The sequence below is a fragment of the Drosophila melanogaster genome, chromosome 4 (assembly GCF_000001215.4).
Source record: "Drosophila melanogaster chromosome 4".
NCBI classification, from domain to species: Eukaryota; Metazoa; Arthropoda; class Insecta; order Diptera; family Drosophilidae; genus Drosophila; species Drosophila melanogaster.
The window spans coordinates 11,831-31,953 of record NC_004353.4 but is presented as its reverse complement, the minus strand read 5'-3'; the positions used below and the strand labels follow the sequence as shown (position 1 = coordinate 31,953).

Below are 20,123 nucleotides of genomic sequence, written 5' to 3'. Positions count from 1 at the left end.
CAATAAAACAAAGAAAAATCGAAACATTTCGATTTTATTTTGGGCGGTTTGTGGGCGTTATAGTGGGAAACATGGATCTCTACGCTGCGTCTATGCTTCTATGCGTCTATGGCATGGCCACTTCGACTCGGCTATTAATCCTTATCAAAAATATATATATACTTGATATGGTCGAAAACGCTTTCTTCTACCTATTACATACTTTTCTACAAATCTAGCATACCCTTTTACTCTACAAGTACGGGTATTATTAAGACTAACAAGTACGGCGACGGAAATTTATTGGTGTAACTGGATACATAGCTGTAATTAATAATAAGTTTCTTGTTCTTGCAAAATACCGATGTGTTTTTGGAAATTCCACCCCCATTGATGCCGAAATTCTGGAAAACGGACTCGGATGTGCTACTCCCCCATTAGATGAAAGGCCATTAATACCAACAAACACTGAACATATTTTGGTGCCATTGTCAGTAAGAAGTTCGGAGACAAATAAAACCAAAAACCTGAACTAGAAGTGTTTTATGACAATGAAAGAGTAAATAAAACATCTTGTGTGGTGATCAACTCTAATCAAATGGAATGTCCATCTCCTCCGGTAAATTAAAAATTTGAGACTTTTAAAAAGACGAACAGAAAGATGGATACTGAATTGCACTTACAAAATTCTTCGTTTCAAACTGAAACCAGGTATAAAAATGAATATGATAGAAAAAAGCGGCGAGCCGACTTTGGAGACACTTTTCGCTTATACACAAATGCAGGATCTTCAGCCAACTATTTTGTTAACAATAATATGGACGTCACCACATTCGTTAAGGTTCATGAAACTCAATTTAACTTACAACTAAGTTTTGTAATGGACAATGTACAACTAGTTCGAAACTTGAATAAATATTTTCATGACATAAGGAGCACTATTGTCTATTTAGCAGACCCAAAATATTTGCCATTTCCCAACGACGGCGTTAAACTCTACAAGGGTGACAGCTTGGTCATAGAAGGCGAGCTATTAAACTTGGCAGCTGATGAGTACGATGTAAATGTAACTATTGGAACTTCCCAATGCAATATTACCAGCCTGGCACTTAACCAACTTTTATGCATTCCGCCGGAGCAACAACCACTTCCAACTGATGAAAATGGTGTGGATCAATCAACTGATTTACCTCTTGTTGTCGTTAAAGTAGGTCGAAATCTTCGTTTTGTAATAGGATATCTTAAGTATGATTTAAATAAACCCTATGTTTTCTCACATGCCTTGTTAGTCGGCATATTAACGGTAGCACTTCTGGTCGTTGTTTTTGTAATTGTACTTATAATATTCAGAAGGAAATCAACACAAGCAGAACGCGAGTATAAACGTATTCAGATACAGATGATTACATTAGAAAGCAACGTACGTTCTGAGTGTAAACAGGCATTCGCTGAGCTCCAAACGGACATGACCGACCTAACAGCAGATTTGGAGAGCACAGGCATACCAACTTTAGATCACGTCAACTATATTATGAAGGTGTTTTTCCCTGGTGTATCAGATCATCCTATTTTAAATTCTCCAAAATTTCGTGAAGGTAGCCCACAGACTAACTATGACGCAGCTATGGTACAATTTGAACAACTGATTGGCAATAAATATTTTTTATTAATGTTCATAGAAACATTAGAAGCTCAACGTTCATCATTTTCTATTAGAGACCGAGTTAACGTTGCCTCATTAATAATGGTTGTTTTAATGAACAAGATGGAATATGCCACGGAAATTTTGAAGTCCCTTTTATTACGTTTGATAGATAAATCACTTGCCAGCAAACATCCTCAGCTGATGCTAAGGCGTACTGAAAGCGTTGTTGAAAAAATGTTGACCAACTACCTAGCAATTTGTATGTACGATTACCTGAAAGAGTACGCCGGATCAAATTTATTTTTGCTCTTCAAAGCAATAAAGCATCAAATTGAAAAGGGTTTAGTGGACGCAATAACCAACGATGCCCGTTACTCCCTTTCAGAAGAACGTCTTCTGCATGAACAAGTTACCCATTCTGTTGTAATATAGCATATTTTACAAGATGATCTTGATGAAAAAGTCCAATGTCGCGTTAACGATTGGGATACCATTTCTCAAGTTAAGCTTAAAATCCTCGACGCAATTTTTAAAAACACTCCTTTCTCTATGAGGCCATCTGTAAACGAAGTAGACTTAGAATGGAGGCACGGCCGAGGAGGTCATCTTACATTACAAGATGAAGACTTGACAACCAAAACCGTTAACGGATGGAAGCGCCTTAACACATTAGCTCATTATGGAGTCAAAGAATCTGCAGTAATGTCACTAATTGCACGTCAAAATGATAATTATCATATACCATACAGTAAAAACCAAAATTCGGCACCATACCACAATTGTAAGTACTAAGCCCAATATCTAAAAATTTTTTAATTAATTGTTTTGCCTTTTTGCAGTTTATTTTATAAACAATTCGCAAAGTCATATTATAATTAATAATGATATCGAATCAGGTTTGCAGCAGCCCCGGGTTTACCATCTTGTTAAGCCCAATATACCTGATCATTATATGAACATTAAAAATTCCGTGTTATCCGGAGGATCACCAGCATTTCAATCGCATGTCGTTAATAATTGTAATGACAGGGTGAACAAAACAATACCAGAAGTTTACCTTACGCGTCTTCTGGCCACAAAAGGAACTATACAAAAATTTGTTGATGATTTTTTCTCAATTATTTTAACTGTTAATGAGGAGTTGCCACCTGCCGTTAAATGGCTCTTTGACTTACTTGATGAAGCTGCGCGACGCCATGATATTGCTGATACTGATATTGTGCACGCTTGGAAGTCAAATTGTTTGCCCCTTCGATTCTGGGTTAATTTTATAAAAAATCCGGATTTTATATTTGATGTAAATAAAACATACAGCGTTGATTCCTGTTTAAGTGTCATTGCACAAACATTTATGGACGCTTGTTTAACATCAGAGCACAGACTTGGAAAAGATTCGCCGTCGAATAAGTTGCTGTTTGCTAAGGTGAGTCTAAAATAAACATTATCTTTTTCTATTTTGTTTTAGTATATGCTTAGTATTTATGCGTTTTGGTAATAACAACTAGATTCTCCATATTCTAAACGTTTTCGATAGCACTTAATACTGACGTTTCCCATTTTTTTGGTTTACCCATTATGTTTGTTTGGAAAAGTAAACAACAAAGCGAATATTAATTCTAGCAATACCCTAATGTCGAAAGCGACATTGTACGCATTAAGTCTTAAAAACAAACCTTTTTTTTATTTTCGAAGATGTAGCTCTTTATAAGTTCTATGAATGAATGCAGGGTTGAGTTTCTACGTTTTCAATGTATGCCAAATCGAAATTGTTCTTAGGGTAAAAAAAGTCGAAGCACCTAATTCAACGAAAGGTTATCAAAGATTTTAATGCAACAAATTTTAAAATGCGATAAAATTTTAGTCCTTCAGATAGGGTTTTGCTATACTTTTAATATGTTTGTTTTAAATTATTGTACCCATTACTCGTAGAGCAATGAAGCGTTTCCGATCATGTAAAATATAAATATTCTTGATCAGCATCAATATGCGAGTCGATCTGGCCATGTCCGTCCGTATGAAAATATAGAACGTTGACATTAAGCATGGAAGATCCAATACCAAGACGGCCTCTTCAACGCTTAAAAATTTAGTTCGCCCTCGCTTTACTGGAGTAACGGATAAAGGGAACACCTGGTAAACCTTCTGTTTTCTTCTTTTCTTGTAAGTAAGGAGTCTATCAAATTAATTAATCACACAAAAGACCTATTATCGAGGTCTAATGAGAATAAAACAAATTAAAAACAATTTATACAATTAGACTTCAAATTCTTTTCCCTTTCATTTTTTTAAATGTGAATACATATATGCATATATATTGGTATATATTACTTAGATTATTACCTTTATCAAATTTATACACAAATAATAAATTTAAATATTTATAAGTAATGGTATAAATATTTTAATAAAATCATTAATATTTAATTAACTGGTTTATATGACAGGATATTCCAAACTATAGAATTATGGTCAAAGAGTTTTACCGCGATGTATCAAGGCTTCCACAAATAAGCGACCAGGAAATGAGTACAGCGATGCAACAGCTATCAGTAAGGCAAAACGAAGAGTTTGATACTATTTCTGCATTAAAAGAGTTATACATTTATATAACTAAATATAAGGATCAGGTAACCTATTTAACCTATTTTCGTAATTTTTTTCGTCTAATCCACTTATTTACCTTTGTTTAAAGATTATGGAATCACTTGAAACTGATATTAATTGCCGAAAGATGCATCTTTCACGAAAATTAGGAAATGTTGCTGCTACACTAGATGGTGATTGCACATCTAATTGCTGACATCAATATGATTTTTAAAAAATTTTTGTAACTTTTTTATTTTTTAGCAAGATAACAATTTATTTACAATTGTCAAAAAAATTATAAATTTTAGTTTAAAAAATGTATGGACTTATACGTATGTAAGAAAAGCCGGCTTTGTATTATAAGAACTATGCCCTATCGATCTTATTACGAAGAAAAATATACAACATTTTTGTCAAATTACAATATACGGTTAATTCTTTGTTGATAAAACTGTATCTAGAGTATGGGGGCGTTATTTCATTATCCGTTACGGCTCTCTAAAGTATAAAAATCAAGCCAAATTTATTTATACTTACTCAGAGATGGAAACAAAATAGACCCTACACACCAGGAAGACTACGAAGCCAGAGGGCAAAGCCCTTAGCAAGGACGAAACGCAGCAGGAGGACCAACGAAGGGAGTCTAGACTACACAGTCGATACCGAGCCAACAGCGAACTTCGTTAGCGAAGAACTGACGGACAAACTGGCGACCCTAGATTATTAAAATAAGGGAAAACTCTATATACCCGTCACTTAGCTAGTGGGATTGCAAGCAAGTAAATTCAAAGATTCTTGTCAAAAAATTAAAAAAATAACTTTCCAAGAATAAAATAAATAGAAATAGAAAATAGAAACAGTCTGTTTTTTTTAAACCATTAATTAAAGCGTATTTTAGGGTAAAATGCAATACAGTTAAATATATGTTGGGATATGTTGATCCACCTGCCCCAGCAACAGCAATTTTCGTAATATTAATTTCTTTTTTGATCGCAATATAAAAGCAGCTTTTCAGTTTTATGAGTCCTATACGGTAGTCTACTTATAATTCAGACTCTTGGTGCTTATCGTCACTATGCTGAAGTCAAAGCAAGAGAGAATGCTATGGTTGAGTTTCCCCTGAGCCGGGGAATGGTAGTGGAAATGTGAACGAGAAATTTCATCATTTATCTGCGATATTAAAAGATGTGTTCAAAAGCGTGTTGTAGATGCTTCCTTACATCTTGGCCTTGGCCAAAGTGTTTTGGGTATAAAATACATAGAAATTGACAAGGCAAACAATAAAACAAAGAAAAATCGAAACATTTCGATTTTATTTTGGGCGGTTTGTGGGCGTTATAGTGGGAAACATGGATCTCTACGCTGCGTCTATGCTTCTATGCGTCTATGGCATGGCCACTTCGACTCGGCTATTAATCCTTATCAAAAATATATATATACTTGATATGGTCGAAAACGCTTTCTTTTACCTATTACATACTTTTCAACAAATCTAGCATACCATTTTACCAAAGACACTAGAATAACAAGATGCGTAACGCCATACGATTTTTTGGCACACGATTTTTTGGCCGTGGCTCTAGAGGTGGCTCCAGGCTCTCTCGAATTTTTGTTAGAGAGCGAGAGAGCGAAGAGCGCTACAGCAAACAGCTCTTTTCTACGCATACAGTGATAGCAGACAACTTTATGTGTGCACACGAATGCTCATGCATTGTAAATTTGACAAAAAAAGCCCTTCACCCTAGAAGTTCTTAGACTTTAAATCTGTATTATTTTTGATCAATTGGCACCATGCGAAAAATTCTTGTTTGCATTGCCTTAACGTTATTATTATTTAAAAATATAAGAGAAATAGCCAAATCTATGTACATATTATCACAAAAATAAATTTCAAAAATGACTTTATATAAGAATATTTGTCATTAGAGTATTCATCTTGCGGCGTGTGAAAAATTAATAAGGCAATGATTGTTGAGTGCTTGTGTCCGCACTTCGTGCCTCAAGATATGAACAAAGCAAAGACACTGGAATAATTCTAGTTATCATATTTTTATGAAATTTATGAAATTACAGTAGTTATAATAATTTCTATTGTACTTCCTTTAATTAATTAGTATATTTAATAAGTCATTTGACTTAAAATGATGTAACATTAACATTAAAAGTGTTTAAAAAAATATTTCGCTTTTAAAAAATTGTCAGATGTCAGATTGTCAGACAAATTAGAATTAAACATAACAAATTTTAACAAACAAATTTAAAAAACTTTCAAGTTATAATAGTCAGGGCGCGAATTTTTAAAAATTTTTTTATTTTATCATATTGATAGGAAATTGGCAAAAACTACCCTAATATGTACCATGTAAATTCGTTTCTTCGATCAGAATTGATTTCGGCCCGAAAATCGTCTTCTAGCACAACACGCACTCATATACGCGTTCTCGTCTCTTGTTTTTACTCACACAAGCAAGCAAATTATATTTTTAGATTTCTTACGCTCTCAGCGGGAGTGAGCCGAAAGAGAGTAATTTTGGCCGTCACCAAAAAAGTGGCTGCATAGTGCCAAACCAATGTATGGCCGTTACGCATCTTGTTATTCTAGTGTCTTTGCTTTTACTCTACGAGTACGGGTATTATTAAGACTAACAAGTACGGCGACGGAAATTTATTGGTGTAACTGGATACATAGCTGTAATTAATAATAAGTTTCTTGTTCTTGCAAAATACCGATGTGTTTTTGGAAATTCCACCCCCATTGATGCCGAAATTCTGGAAAACGGACTCGGATGTGCTACTCCCCCATTAGATGAAAGACCATTAATACCAACAAACACTGATCATATTTTGGTGCCATTGTCAGTAAGAAGTTCGGAGACAAATAAGGACTTTGTATCAAGGAATTTTGCTTTTTTTGACTGCTCGCATCATGGAAATTGCCAGGAGTGTCTACAAAGTTCCTGGGGTTGCAACTGGTGTATTTTTGATAATAAGTGCGTTCACAAGTCTTTGCAATGCCGTAACATAGAAAATGCTGTAAGTACTGTTGGTCACTGCCCCCACTTAAAAAAAAATCATCCGGAAATACTTCTACCCGTAAGAGTGCCAATAGAAATTCGGCTAGAGATTGAAAATTTACCAAAACCCAAGAGCGCACATGCTGGTTTTTTATGTACAATACATATTGAAGCTGCTCAGATGCTACTCCCTGCTCACGTTGAGTCAAATAAAATTGTAGTTTGCGAAAAAACACCATATTTCTACGAGATTAATACACATGAATATCAGGCGAAGGTTGTAGTTACATGGAACTTCCAGCATTATGTGGACACCGCAATTGTTACATTATACAAGTGTGACGTGTTGGGCTCCCATCGGGAACACCCTGATTGCAGTTTGTGCGTAACTCGAGATCCAACTCCAGCAACTCATGTGTATATAATGAAACTTGCATAGCTGATAAAAATTCTATCAGCTCAGGATCTAAATCCGCTATAGAAAACGAGTGCCCATTACCACGGATTGATATTATTAAACCATTATCTGGGCCAGTCGAGGGTGGAACTCTTATTACAATTGAAGGAAGTAATTTGGGCATAAGAGAGGAAGATGTTCGTGGCAAAATATTTATTGGTTCTGTGCCTTGTGAACTAGAAAATTATCAAATATCGGTAAAAATTGAATGCCGGACTGGAGCATCACTGTACGAAATGTCTGCACCCATAAAAGTTGCAAATGATGCCGGGTTTACTGAATCAAGTGTTCAGTTTCATTTTAAGAATGTGCTGTTAACAGGTTTATATCCCACAATTGGCCCTAGGTCGGGAGGGACACAATTGTCTGTAATTGGGAAGTTTTTGAACATTGGCTCAACTATGCGAGCATTTTTAGATGAGTATGAGTGTCATATAGATGTTACACAAGCTTCATCATCCCAAGTTAGTTGTACTACATCAGAAGCGACCCAACCTGAACCAATACGGTCCCTTCATCTAGTTATTGATGGTGCGAACAGAACGCTAGAATGCCAGATCTCAACCCCAAGCATTACCAATACAAATCCGACTCGAAGTAATTTTGGTTCTTATCAACTCCGTTCGCTACCACGGCAACCCTGCTCTATTTTTAACTATACACAGGACCCGCGTATAATGCAAATTAAGCCATTGCGTAGTTTTAAAAGTGGTGGTCGAGTCCTCACCGTTCATGGAATATATCTTAATTCCATCCAAAAACCTGAACTAGAAGTGTTTTATGACAATGAAAGAGTAAATAAAACATCTTGTGTGGTGATCAACTCTAATCAAATGGAATGTCCATCTCCTCCGGTAAATTACAAATTTGAGACTTTTAAAAAGACGAACAGAAAGATGGATACTGAATTGCACTTACAAAATTCTTCGTTTCAAACTGAAACCAGGTATAAAAATGAATATGATAGAAAAAAGCGGCGAGCCGACTTTGGAGACACTTTTCGCTTATACACAAATGCAGGATCTTCAGCCAACTATTTTGTTAACAATAATATGGACGTCACCACATTCGTTAAGGTTCATGAAACTCAATTAAACTTACAACTAAGTTTTGTAATGGACAATGTACAACTAGTTCGAAACTTGAATAAATATTTTCATGACATAAGGAGCACTATTGTCTATTTAGCAGACCCAAAATATTTGCCATTTCCCAACGACGACGTTAAACTCTACAAGGGTGACAGCTTGGTCATAGAAGGCGAGCTATTAAACTTGGCAGCTGATGAGTACGATGTAAATGTAACTATTGGAACTTCCCAATGCAATATTACCAGCCTGGCACTTAACCAACTTTTATGCATTCCGCCGGAGCAACAACCACTTCCAACTGATGAAAATGGTGTGGATCAATCAACTGATTTACCTCTTGTTGTCGTTAAAGTAGGTCGAAATCTTCGTTTTGTAATAGGATATCTTAAGTATGATTTAAATAAACCCTATGTTTTCTCACATGCCTTGTTAGTCGGCATATTAACGGTAGCACTTCTGGTCGTTGTTTTTGTAATTGTACTTATAATATTCAGAAGGAAATCAACACAAGCAAAACGCGAGTATAAACGTATTCAGATACAGATGATTACATTAGAAAGCAACGTACGTTCTGAGTGTAAACAGGCATTCGCTAAGCTCCAAACGGACATGACCGACCTAACAGCAGATTTGGAGAGCACAGGCATACCAACTTTAGATCACGTCAACTATATTATGAAGGTGTTTTTCCCTGGTGTATCAGATCATCCTATTTTAAATTCTCCAAAATTTCGTGAAGGTAGCCCACAGACTAACTATGACGCAGCTATGGTACATTTTGAACAACTGATTGGCAATAAAGATTTTTTATTAATGTTCATAGAAACATTAGAAGCTCAACGTTCATCATTTTCTATTAGAGACCGAGTTAACGTTGCCTCATTAATAATGGTTGTTTTAATGAACAAGATGGAATATGCCACAGAAATTTTGAAGTCCCTTTTATTACGTTTGATAGATAAATCACTTGCCAGCAAACATCCTCAGCTGATGCTAAGGCGTACTGAAAGCGTTGTTGAAAAAATGTTGACCAACTACCTAGCAATTTGTATGTACGATTACCTGAAAGAGTACGCCGGATCAAATTTATTTTTGCTCTTCAAAGCAATAAAGCATCAAATTGAAAAGGGTTTAGTGGACGCAATAACCAACGATGCCCGTTACTCCCTTTTAGAAGAACGTCTTCTGCATGAACAAGTTACCCATTCTGTTGTAATATAGCATATTTTACAAGATGATCTTGATGAAAAAGTCCAATGTCGCGTTAACGATTGGGATACCATTTCTCAAGTTAAGCTTAAAATCCTCGACGCAATTTTTAAAAACACTCCTTTCTCTATGAGGCCATCTGTAAACGAAGTAGACTTAGAATGGAGGCACGGCCGAGGAGGTCATCTTACATTACAAGATGAAGACTTGACAACCAAAACCGTTAACGGATGGAAGCGCCTTAACACATTAGCTCATTATGGAGTCAAAGAATCTGCAGTAATGTCACTAATTGCACGTCAAAATGATAATTATCATATACCATACAGTAAAAACCAAAATTCGGCACCATACCACAATTGTAAGTACTAAGCCCAATATCTAAAAATTTTTTAATTAATTGTTTTGCCTTTTTGCAGTTTATTTTATAAACAATTCGCAAAGTCATATTATAATTAATAATGATATCGAATCAGGTTTGCAGCAGCCCCGGGTTTACCATCTTGTTAAGCCCAATATACCTGATCATTATATGAACATTAAAAATTCCGTGTTATCCGGAGGATCACCAGCATTTCAATCGCATGTCGTTAATAATTGTAATGACAGGGTGAACAAAACAATACCAGAAGTTTACCTTACACGTCTTCTGGCCACAAAAGGAACTATACAAAAATTTGTTGATGATTTTTTCTCAATTATTTTAACTGTTAATGAGGAGTTGCCACCTGCCGTTAAATGGCTCTTTGACTTACTTGATGAAGCTGCGCGACGCCATGATATTGCTGATACTGATATTGTGCACGCTTGGAAGTCAAATTGTTTGCCCCTTCGATTCTGGGTTAATTTTATAAAAAATCCGGATTTTATATTTGATGTAAATAAAACATACAGCGTTGATTCCTGTTTAAGTGTCATTGCACAAACATTTATGGACGCTTGTTCAACATCAGAGCACAGACTTGGAAAAGATTCGCCGTCGAATAAGTTGCTGTTTGCTAAGGTGAGTCTAAAATAAACATTATCTTTTTCTATTTTGTTTTAGTATATGCTTAGTATTTATGCGTTTTGGTAATAACAACTAGATTCTCCATATTCTAAACGTTTTCGATAGCACTTAATACTGACGTTTCCCATTTTTTTGGTTTACCCATTATGTTTGTTTGGAAAAGTAAACAACAAAGCGAATATTAATTCTAGCAATACCCTAATGTCGAAAGCGACATTGTACGCATTAAGTCTTAAAAACAAACCTTTTTTTTATTTTCGAAGATGTAGCTCTTTATAAGTTCTATGAATGAATGCAGGGTTGAGTTTCTACGTTTTCAATGTATGCCAAATCGAAATTGTTCTTAGGGTAAAAAAAGTCGAAGCACCTAATTCAACGAAAGGTTATCAAAGATTTTAATGCAACAAATTTTAAAATGCGATAAAATTTTAGTCCTTCATATAGGGTTTTGCTATACTTTTAATATGTTTGTTTTAAATTATTGTACCCGTTACTCGTAGAGCAATGAAGCGTTTCCGATCATGTAAAATATAAATATTCTTGATCAGCATCAATATGCGAGTCGATCTGGCCATGTCCGTCCGTATGAAAATATAGAACGTTGACATTAAGCATGGAAGATCCAATACCAAGACGGCCTCTTCAACGCTTAAAAATTTAGTTCACCCTCGCTTTACTGGAGTAACGGATAAAGGGAACACCTGGTAAACCTTCTGTTTTCTTCTTTTCTTGTAAGTAAGGAGTCTATCAAATTAATTAATCACACAAAAGACCTATTATCGAGGTCTAATGAGAATAAAACAAATTAAAAACAATTTATACAATTAGACTTCAAATTCTTTTCCCTTTCATTTTTTTAAATGTGAATACATATATAGTTAAATAGTTTTTAATTGAGCCGAACAAATGATCCGTATTTAAACTAAGATCAACGCTGAAAGTTAAATAGTTTTTATTTTTCAAGTCGAACAAATGATCCGTATTTAAACTAGGATCAACTCCGAAATAAATTAAACACTGAATAAATTCGGTTTTGTTTTTTATTAAATATCGGTTTAAGACTTATTGAACTTTACGGTCTAACTTTCAACTTAAGACTGATTACAAATGTGAGTGAGAATTGAGGAGGGGCCTCTATGGGTTACAGAAATAAAGAATAGGAAAAAAAACGGAATATCTCCCAAGGTTGTGAAGTGAAGTAATAACGATCGACACGCAGATAACGCAGAAAATAGCTTTAAACGGTAAAATCATGTGATGTTCTTGGATGTTTACGTTGAGGAGAGCTTGGGAATCCGTTTACAAGAGCGGCCCAGTTTGGGTGGCGCGAATATTCAATTAACTGAGCGTGATGAGTTGGCGTGAATACGTCACTTCCCTTCCCTTAAAGATAAGCCTATACTTGGGCTGGGACTGATGGATATAGTAAGGGTAGTGGAACTTCTTCCATTCCAGTTTGTGGTGGTATGTCCTGATTTTTTTTTTTTTAGTTTTTTCTTAATTTTAGTTTTGTATACATCATTATTCTATATATTTCATTAATTCATTTGTGGGTATTGGCTTAAAATTACAGATTGGATTTAGGTGCTTAATTATATTGGTGACACATTCATTGTTTATTTCTTTATTTTCATTACTATACACTTTGTTTTCTTTTTTCAAAATATAATTGTGAATCTGTGTAGTCTAACTGGTAGCCATTTGAGTCGGGGTATGGGTTTGATTAATTTTCTTTCGTTTTTTGAATTGTGTTTTGTAGTAATGCATAGCTCTGTTTCTATTAGTAATTTTGTAATGGTCAGCGTCTGTTTGTTCTACGTTTTTGGTTGGTTTATATGGGTTGTCCAATTTGCCTTTTTGTAATGGTCCTTTTCTGTATCTTGTGTCGATATCGTGGTCTTCTCTACCTTTGTTTAATTTGTCTATTTTAGTTCTCTTTAGGTTCTGCGTGTTCAAGGTAGGTTGTCCTGCGTATAAGAATATGTGAGCGGGCGTTTGTCCCGTGGTGTCATGTTTTGTTTTGTGATTGTAAGTATAAAGTATAGTTTCTATTTTACTCAGGTCTGTTTCAGTATTTTTCATAGTATTGATTATTCTTATTTTTTCGTTAATGGTCTTATGAAAACGTTCTATATCTGCTACTCCTGTTTTTGTGGTATTTAGCTGTAGTTCTACTCCTTCTGTTTCTAACCATTCTTTTAATGCTAGACTTGAAAATGCACCATCTCTGTCTGCTTTTAATAGCTTCGGTTTTCCCAATTGATTAAATATGCGCATCAGGGCGTTCTTGCATTCTATCCAGTCCTTGGTTTTTATCTGCTTTAGTGTAGCGAATTTTGAATAAGTGTCTATGCAGCTCAAATAGTGTTTGCCTTCGGCTGAATAAATATCTATAACGAATTTGTCTCTACAGAATTCTATACTTGGCGTGAGTTTAAATGGGACTTTGGTATTTCTATGCTCTGACTTTGCTAGATTACAAACTTGACATTCGTTTATAATGTTTTGGATTTGTAGTTGGCTATTTGGAAAAAAGTAGTTTTCACTAAATAATTTCTTAGTTTTCTGGATTCCTGGGTGCAATAACTTTTCATGGGATTGAAGGATTAATTCCTTAAATTCTGCATATGATTTAATGTTTTTTAGTAAAGTTAGGCTTCTAATTACCTTTGTGGTGCTTGGGTTGATAATTTCTTTATGGGCTGCCTGTATTGTTTCAAAATCAGCGTCGCTGTCTATGTATAAAGCGCTGTGGTTGTTTACGAAGTAATCTATCAAATACTGTTTGGCTTTTTTATGAGTGAGTGTTTCGTACGAAATATGAATGATCTTTTTCTTATAATAATTCTCCTGTTTTACTTTTTCTGGTCCCTTAGTGAAAATGACTTGTCTATTGTAATTATTTACCGCTTTTTCTGTTAGGGAAATTAAATTCTGGTTGTCTTCTTGGGCGCTGTGCTGTGTAGCTTCCGTAAAGAACGCTTCCTCTATAGTAATCCTGGATAGGGCATCTGCTACATGATTTTCTTTGCCTTTGACGTATTTAATATCGAAGTCGTATTCTGCAAGTCTGAATTTCCACCTTGTTAATTTAGCGTTGGGCTCCTTCATCTTGTGCAACCAGCACAACGGTTGGTGATCACTTGCTATTTCAAAATGTCGACCTAGCAAATAGTGTCTAAACGTTTTCGTTGCCCAAACAATAGCTAGTAGTTCTTTTTCAATCGTACTGTAGTTTGTTTCATGGTCGTTAAGTGTTCTGCTAATATAACTTATGGGGTGACCATCTTGAGAAAGTACTGCTCCTAGAGCTACATTACTAGCGTCTGTTGTGAGTACAAATTTTTTCTTGAAGTCTGGTGATCGAAGTATGGGATCGTTTGAAATAAGGAGTTTTAACCTTTTGAATGCCTCAATATATTCCGGGTTTTTACTATCTACTTTTTTGTCCTTTTTAAGACATGTTGTTAGGGGTTTTGCAATCTGTGCGAAATGGGGTATGAACTTTCTATAAAAACCTGTGAGTCCTAAAAATGATTTTATCTCCTTCGGCTTAGTAGGAAGGGGGTAATTTTCTATTGCTCGTAGTTTTTCCGGGTTAGGTCTTATACCTTCTGGAGAAACCATATGTCCTAAGAAATATGTGTCGTGTTTTAAAAACTCGCATTTATCTAATTGGAGTTTTAGATTAGCATTAGATAATGCTTGAAAGACTGCTCTAAGGGATTGAAGATGTTCCTCTAAGGAAGCTGAAAATACAATAATGTCGTCCAAGTATACCACACAGATTTTATTTAATAGTGGACGAAGTACATCGTTCATACATCGTTGGAAGGTAGCTGGGGCGTTTTTCAGTCCAAATGGCATACGCGTATACTCGTAATGCCCTGTCTTAGTGGTGAAGGCTGTTTTGGGGATAGACTCGGGGTCCATTTCTATTTGGTGAAACCCTTTGATTAAGTCAATTGTAGTAAAATAGTTGCAGCCTCCTAACTTGCTTAAGATTTCGTCCATATTTGGTATTGGGTATTTGTCTGCTATTGTTATTTCATTGAGGTAACGGTAGTCTATGGCTATTCTGTATTTCTTCTGTCCGGAGATGTCTGGTTTCTTGGGTACTACTACAATGGGGCTACAATAAGGGGAATTGCTTTCTCGGATTATTCCCTGATCTAACATTTCTTTTATTTGGTTTTCTACTTCGGTATCTAGTCCGGGTGCGTATCCGTAAGGCTTTCTGTATACTGGGTCATTATGGGATGTTCTAATAGTGTGTTTTACGTTATTAGTGAATGTGAGCTGGTCTCCCTTCTTATATTGAAGGTCCTGGAATTCTTTTAGGAGGGTTATCAATTTTTGCTTTTAGCCTAAAGGAATTATTCTGTGTATCTTGAATATGTATTTCTTCTGAAGGAAGGAAGGCATCGATCATTTCGTGCACGTGTCCGTATATTGTAACTGTACGGGGTCCGTAATTTACTGATGTAGTTCCCTCGTCAAGTAATTGTCGTCCTAAAATCAAGTCGTATTTAGTTGAAAAAGGATATATCAAAAAATCGTATGGTTTAGGGAAAAGATTATTTTTGGGTAACGTTACTTTCTTTTGTGCAATGAACTGGCCATTACTTGAGTTTAGTTTCTGTGCTATCTCTTGGATTGGTAATTTGAAAAAATTTTGAGTGGCCATATTTACTGTTGAGCCTGTGTCTATTAAGCATTTTAAATTGAGTCCTTTGTGTTTAATAATTATGAATTGGCTTGTTCCGAGGCTTGGGGCCGAAAATTCTCAGCCGTTTGAGCTTCTGTTATTAATTCCATAGGAGGTTCAGTTGGCTCTTCTCGTGCCTCTGCCATCTCTTGTATGCCAACCCGATGTTGTTGTGGGGGGTCGTAAGGCATGTAATAAATCGGGATGTTGTTGGGGGGCGGCCCGTAAGGCATGTAAAGATCGAAAGGATATTGGGGATGATTCCCGTAATGCATGTAAGGATTGAACTGTTGATGAGTTTGGTCTAATTCTTCTTGGTAATGAGCCTCATCAAAACTCATACGTGATTGTCCACTGTCAGACGGTCGTTGTCTCTTTAGTGCTGGTCCACCGGTCGTAATATTTTCTCTTGTATTTAGTGCGTTTGAATAACTAAGTCCTGGTCGGTTCTGGTCAAATGTATGTTGACGATTCAATGGTCTAGGTTGAGCTATAACAGATACGTTAGGTTGAGGGTGAAGTTGACGGTATTGGTATTGGGAAAACGGATTAGGGTTAGTTCTGGGTAATTGAGGTGGTATATATGAAATTGGTTGGCGAATTGGTTGATACATGGCGTTGTATGATGGTTGGAATGGTGTTGTATGATTATAGTAGTTAGTTGTTTGTCTGTGAGTTGCATTGTTAGGTGATTTAATGGGATTTGAGACTGGCTTTGTATTGTTCTTGTATGTAGTTGCTATTTCATAAATTCCCTTTTCTTGCAATATATTTATTAATGATCTTAAATTCGGAATTTCGCATTTAACTATTCTTAACTGTATGTGAGTTGGTAATCTTAGAATTAATGTTTCTATACTGGTTCGTATTAGTTGGTTATACAGGGTAGTTTCTGCAGTGTCGCTTTCTAAGTCTAACTTATTTGTTAATATCTGCCGTCTACGTTCGGCTTCTTCTAAAAATTCACGAACGTTACCTCGGAATTGGGTATTCCGGAAGTCCTCCAATAGTAGATGATTTGGTCTCTGGGGTTTGTAGTTTAGGATCAGATGAGTCCTGAGTTCCGTCCAGGTGGTGAGGTTCGTAACTCCTAGTGTGCGGATGACCTCTCCCGCGATGTTGCGCTCAATGTGTCCGAAGATGGTGAGCTTCTGCCGTTCGTCGGTCGTTTGATATAGTGCCAGGATGAAATCGATGCGGCTGATGAACGTATACAGGGTCTGTGGGTCCCCGTTGAATTGTTCGACTCCATTTATTTGTCGTTCAACTTGAATCATGTTCGAGTCGGACAGTATTATTGGGCTTGGTGCTGCTACTGCCATTTTTTTTTTTTTTTTTTTTTATTAGAGTACAAAATTGTTGGTTTCTTTTTTTTTTGTTTTTAAATGTTTATAGTTGCTGATGTTTCGTGAGTAGCGGTTATTTCATAATTTTATTATTGTTATTTTTATTTTTGTATTGTATAGTTTTAGTTTATTTTTAATTTATTCAAACTTTATATCTTCAGTTTTTTGTTTGTCTTAATTTAAATTTTATTCACTCCTATTGATTTTTCACTTATGTTACGTTTGAAGTCTATAACTCTCCTCTCTTGATAACACGTTAAGATTTATTTCTTTTGTTATTTTCCGTTGAGCTTAGATAGAGTTTATTTAGATATATATTTTCTTTAAGTGTATATAGTTTTGTTTTATATGCACTTATTTAATAGTTCGCATTAAAGATTTTTTTTTTTTTTAACTGATTGATTTGGGTTTACTTCCTTATGTTTTCTTTCACTTAGATTTTAATTTTTTCACTTATTTGGTAATTCCTTAATATATTTAGTTTTAGGTTCTTTTTTTTTTTATTTTTTATTTTCCAGCAATTCACTTGTTCGGAGTAACCAAAAAAAATTCTGGATTTATAGCTCCGGTAAATGTTGGAAGTTCACTGTTGTTTAAACAGATGTGTCTCACTGTTCTTTTAAGTGTAGGCGTATTAATGGTCAACACTTCACTTTCACAGTAACACTACGTAAGTTCTTTGGCGGATAACACAGATTACAGGAATTAAAAATTTTATATTTTCGCATCAAGCAATCTTTGAGTTATCCTACCGACTGCGCCAGTTAAATAGTTTTTAATTGAGCCGAACAAATGATCCGTATTTAAACTAAGATCAACGCTGAAAGTTAAATAGTTTTTATTTTTCAAGTCGAACAAATGATCCGTATTTAAACTAGGATCAACTCCGAAATAAATTAAACACTGAATAAATTCGGTTTTGTTTTTTATTAAATATCGGTTTAAGACTTATTGAACTTTACGGTCTAACTTTCAACTTAAGACTGATTACAAATGTGAGTGAGAATTGAGGAGGGGCCTCTATGGGTTACAGAAATAAAGAATAGGAAAAAAAACGGAATATCTCCCAAGGTTGTGAAGTGAAGTAATAACGATCGACACGCAGATAACGCAGAAAATAGCTTTAAACGGTAAAATCATGTGATGTTCTTGGATGTTTACGTTGAGGAGAGCTTGGGAATCCGTTTACAAGAGCGGCCCAGTTTGGGTGGCGCGAATATTCAATTAACTGAGCGTGATGAGTTGGCGTGAATACGTCACTATATGCATATATATTGGTATATATTACTTAGATTATTACCTTTATCAAATTTATACACAAATAATAAATTTAAATATTTATAAGTAATGGTATAAATATTTTAATAAAATCATTAATATTTAATTAACTGGTTTATATGACAGGATATTCCAAACTATAGAATTATGGTCAAAGAGTTTTACCGCGATGTATCAAGGCTTCCACAAATAAGCGACCAGGAAATGAGTACAGCTATGCAACAGCTATCAGTAAGGCAAAACGAAGAGTTTGATACTATTTCTGCATTAAAAGAGTTATACATTTATATAACTAAATATAAGGATCAGGTAACCTATTTAACCTATTTTCGTAATTTTTTTCGTCTAATCCACTTATTTACCTTTGTTTAAAGATTATGGAATCACTTGAAACTGATATTAATTGCCGAAAGATGCATCTTTCACGAAAATTAGGAAATGTTGCTGCTACACTAGATGGTGATTGCACATCTAATTGCTGACATCAATATGATTTTTAAAAAATTTTTGTAACTTTTTTATTTTTTAGCAAGATAACAATTTATTTACAATTGTCAAAAAAATTATAAATTTTAGTTTAAAAAATGTATGGACTTATACGTATGTAAGAAAAGCCGGCTTTGTATTATAAGAACTATGCCCTATCGATCTTATTACGAAGAAAAATATACAACATTTTTGTCAAATTACAATATACGGTTAATTCTTTGTTGATAAAACTGTATCTAGAGTATGGGGGCGTTATTTCATTATCCGTTACGGCTCTCTAAAGTATAAAAATCAAGCCAAATTTATTTATACTTACTCAGAGATGGAAACAAAATAGACCCTACACACCAGGAAGACTACGAAGCCAGAGGGCAAAGCCCTTAGCAAGGACGAAACGCAGCAGGAGGACCAACGAAGGGAGTCTAGACTACACAGTCGATACCGAGCCAACAGCGAACTTCGTTAGCGAAGAACTGACGGACAAACTGGCGACCCTAGATTATTAAAATAAGGGAAAACTCTATATACCCGTCACTTAGCTAGTGGGATTGCAAGCAAGTAAATTCAAAGATTCTTGTCAAAAAATTAAAAAAATAACTTTCCAAGAATAAAATAAATAGAAATAGAAAATAGAAACAGTCTGTTTTTTTTAAACCATTAATTAAAGCGTATTTTAGGGTAAAATGCAATACAGTTAAATATATGTTGGGATATGTTGATCCACCTGCCCCAGCAACAGCAATTTTCGTAATATTAATTTCTTTTTTGATCGCAATATAAAAGCAGCTTTTCAGTTTTATGAGTCCTATACGGTAGTCTACTTATAATTCAGACTCTTGGTGCTTATCGTCACTATGCTGAAGTCAAAGCAAGAGAGAATGCTATGGTTGAGTTTCCCCTGAGCCGGGGAATGGTAGTGGAAATGTGAACGAGAAATTTCATCATTTATCTGCGATATTAAAAGATGTGTTCAAAAGCGTGTTGAAGATGCTTCCTTACATCTTGGCCTTGGCCAAAGTGTTTTGGGTATAAAATACATAGAAATTGACAAGGCAAACAATAAAACAAAGAAAAATCGAAACATTTCGATTTTATTTTGGGCGGTTTGTGGGCGTTATAGTGGGAAACATGGATCTCTACGCTGCGTCTATGCTTCTATGCGTCTATGGCATGGCCACTTCGACTCGGCTATTAATCCTTATCAAAAATATATATATACTTGATATGGTCGAAAACGCTTTCTTCTACCTATTACATACTTTTCAACAAATCTAGCATACCCTTTTACTCTACGAGTACGGGTATTATTAAG

At 35.2% G+C, this 20,123-nt stretch overlaps 2 pseudogenes, besides 7 other annotated features; both read left to right on the top strand.

The window, feature by feature from the left end:
* Positions 1-110: 110 nt before the first annotated feature.
* Positions 111-248: a mobile genetic element.
* A 72-nt stretch (positions 249-320) lies between these two features.
* CR32009 lies at positions 321-4,934 on the top strand (annotated as a pseudogene).
* A 360-nt stretch (positions 4,935-5,294) lies between these two features.
* Positions 5,295-5,329: a mobile genetic element.
* A 272-nt stretch (positions 5,330-5,601) lies between these two features.
* Positions 5,602-5,706: a mobile genetic element.
* A 13-nt stretch (positions 5,707-5,719) lies between these two features.
* Positions 5,720-6,820: a mobile genetic element.
* Positions 6,821-6,899: 79 nt separating this feature from the next.
* CR32010 lies at positions 6,900-19,314 on the top strand (annotated as a pseudogene).
* Positions 11,868-18,305: a mobile genetic element.
* A 360-nt stretch (positions 19,315-19,674) lies between the features above and the next one.
* Positions 19,675-19,709: a mobile genetic element.
* A 269-nt stretch (positions 19,710-19,978) lies between these two features.
* Positions 19,979-20,116: a mobile genetic element.
* Positions 20,117-20,123: the final 7 nt, after the last annotated feature.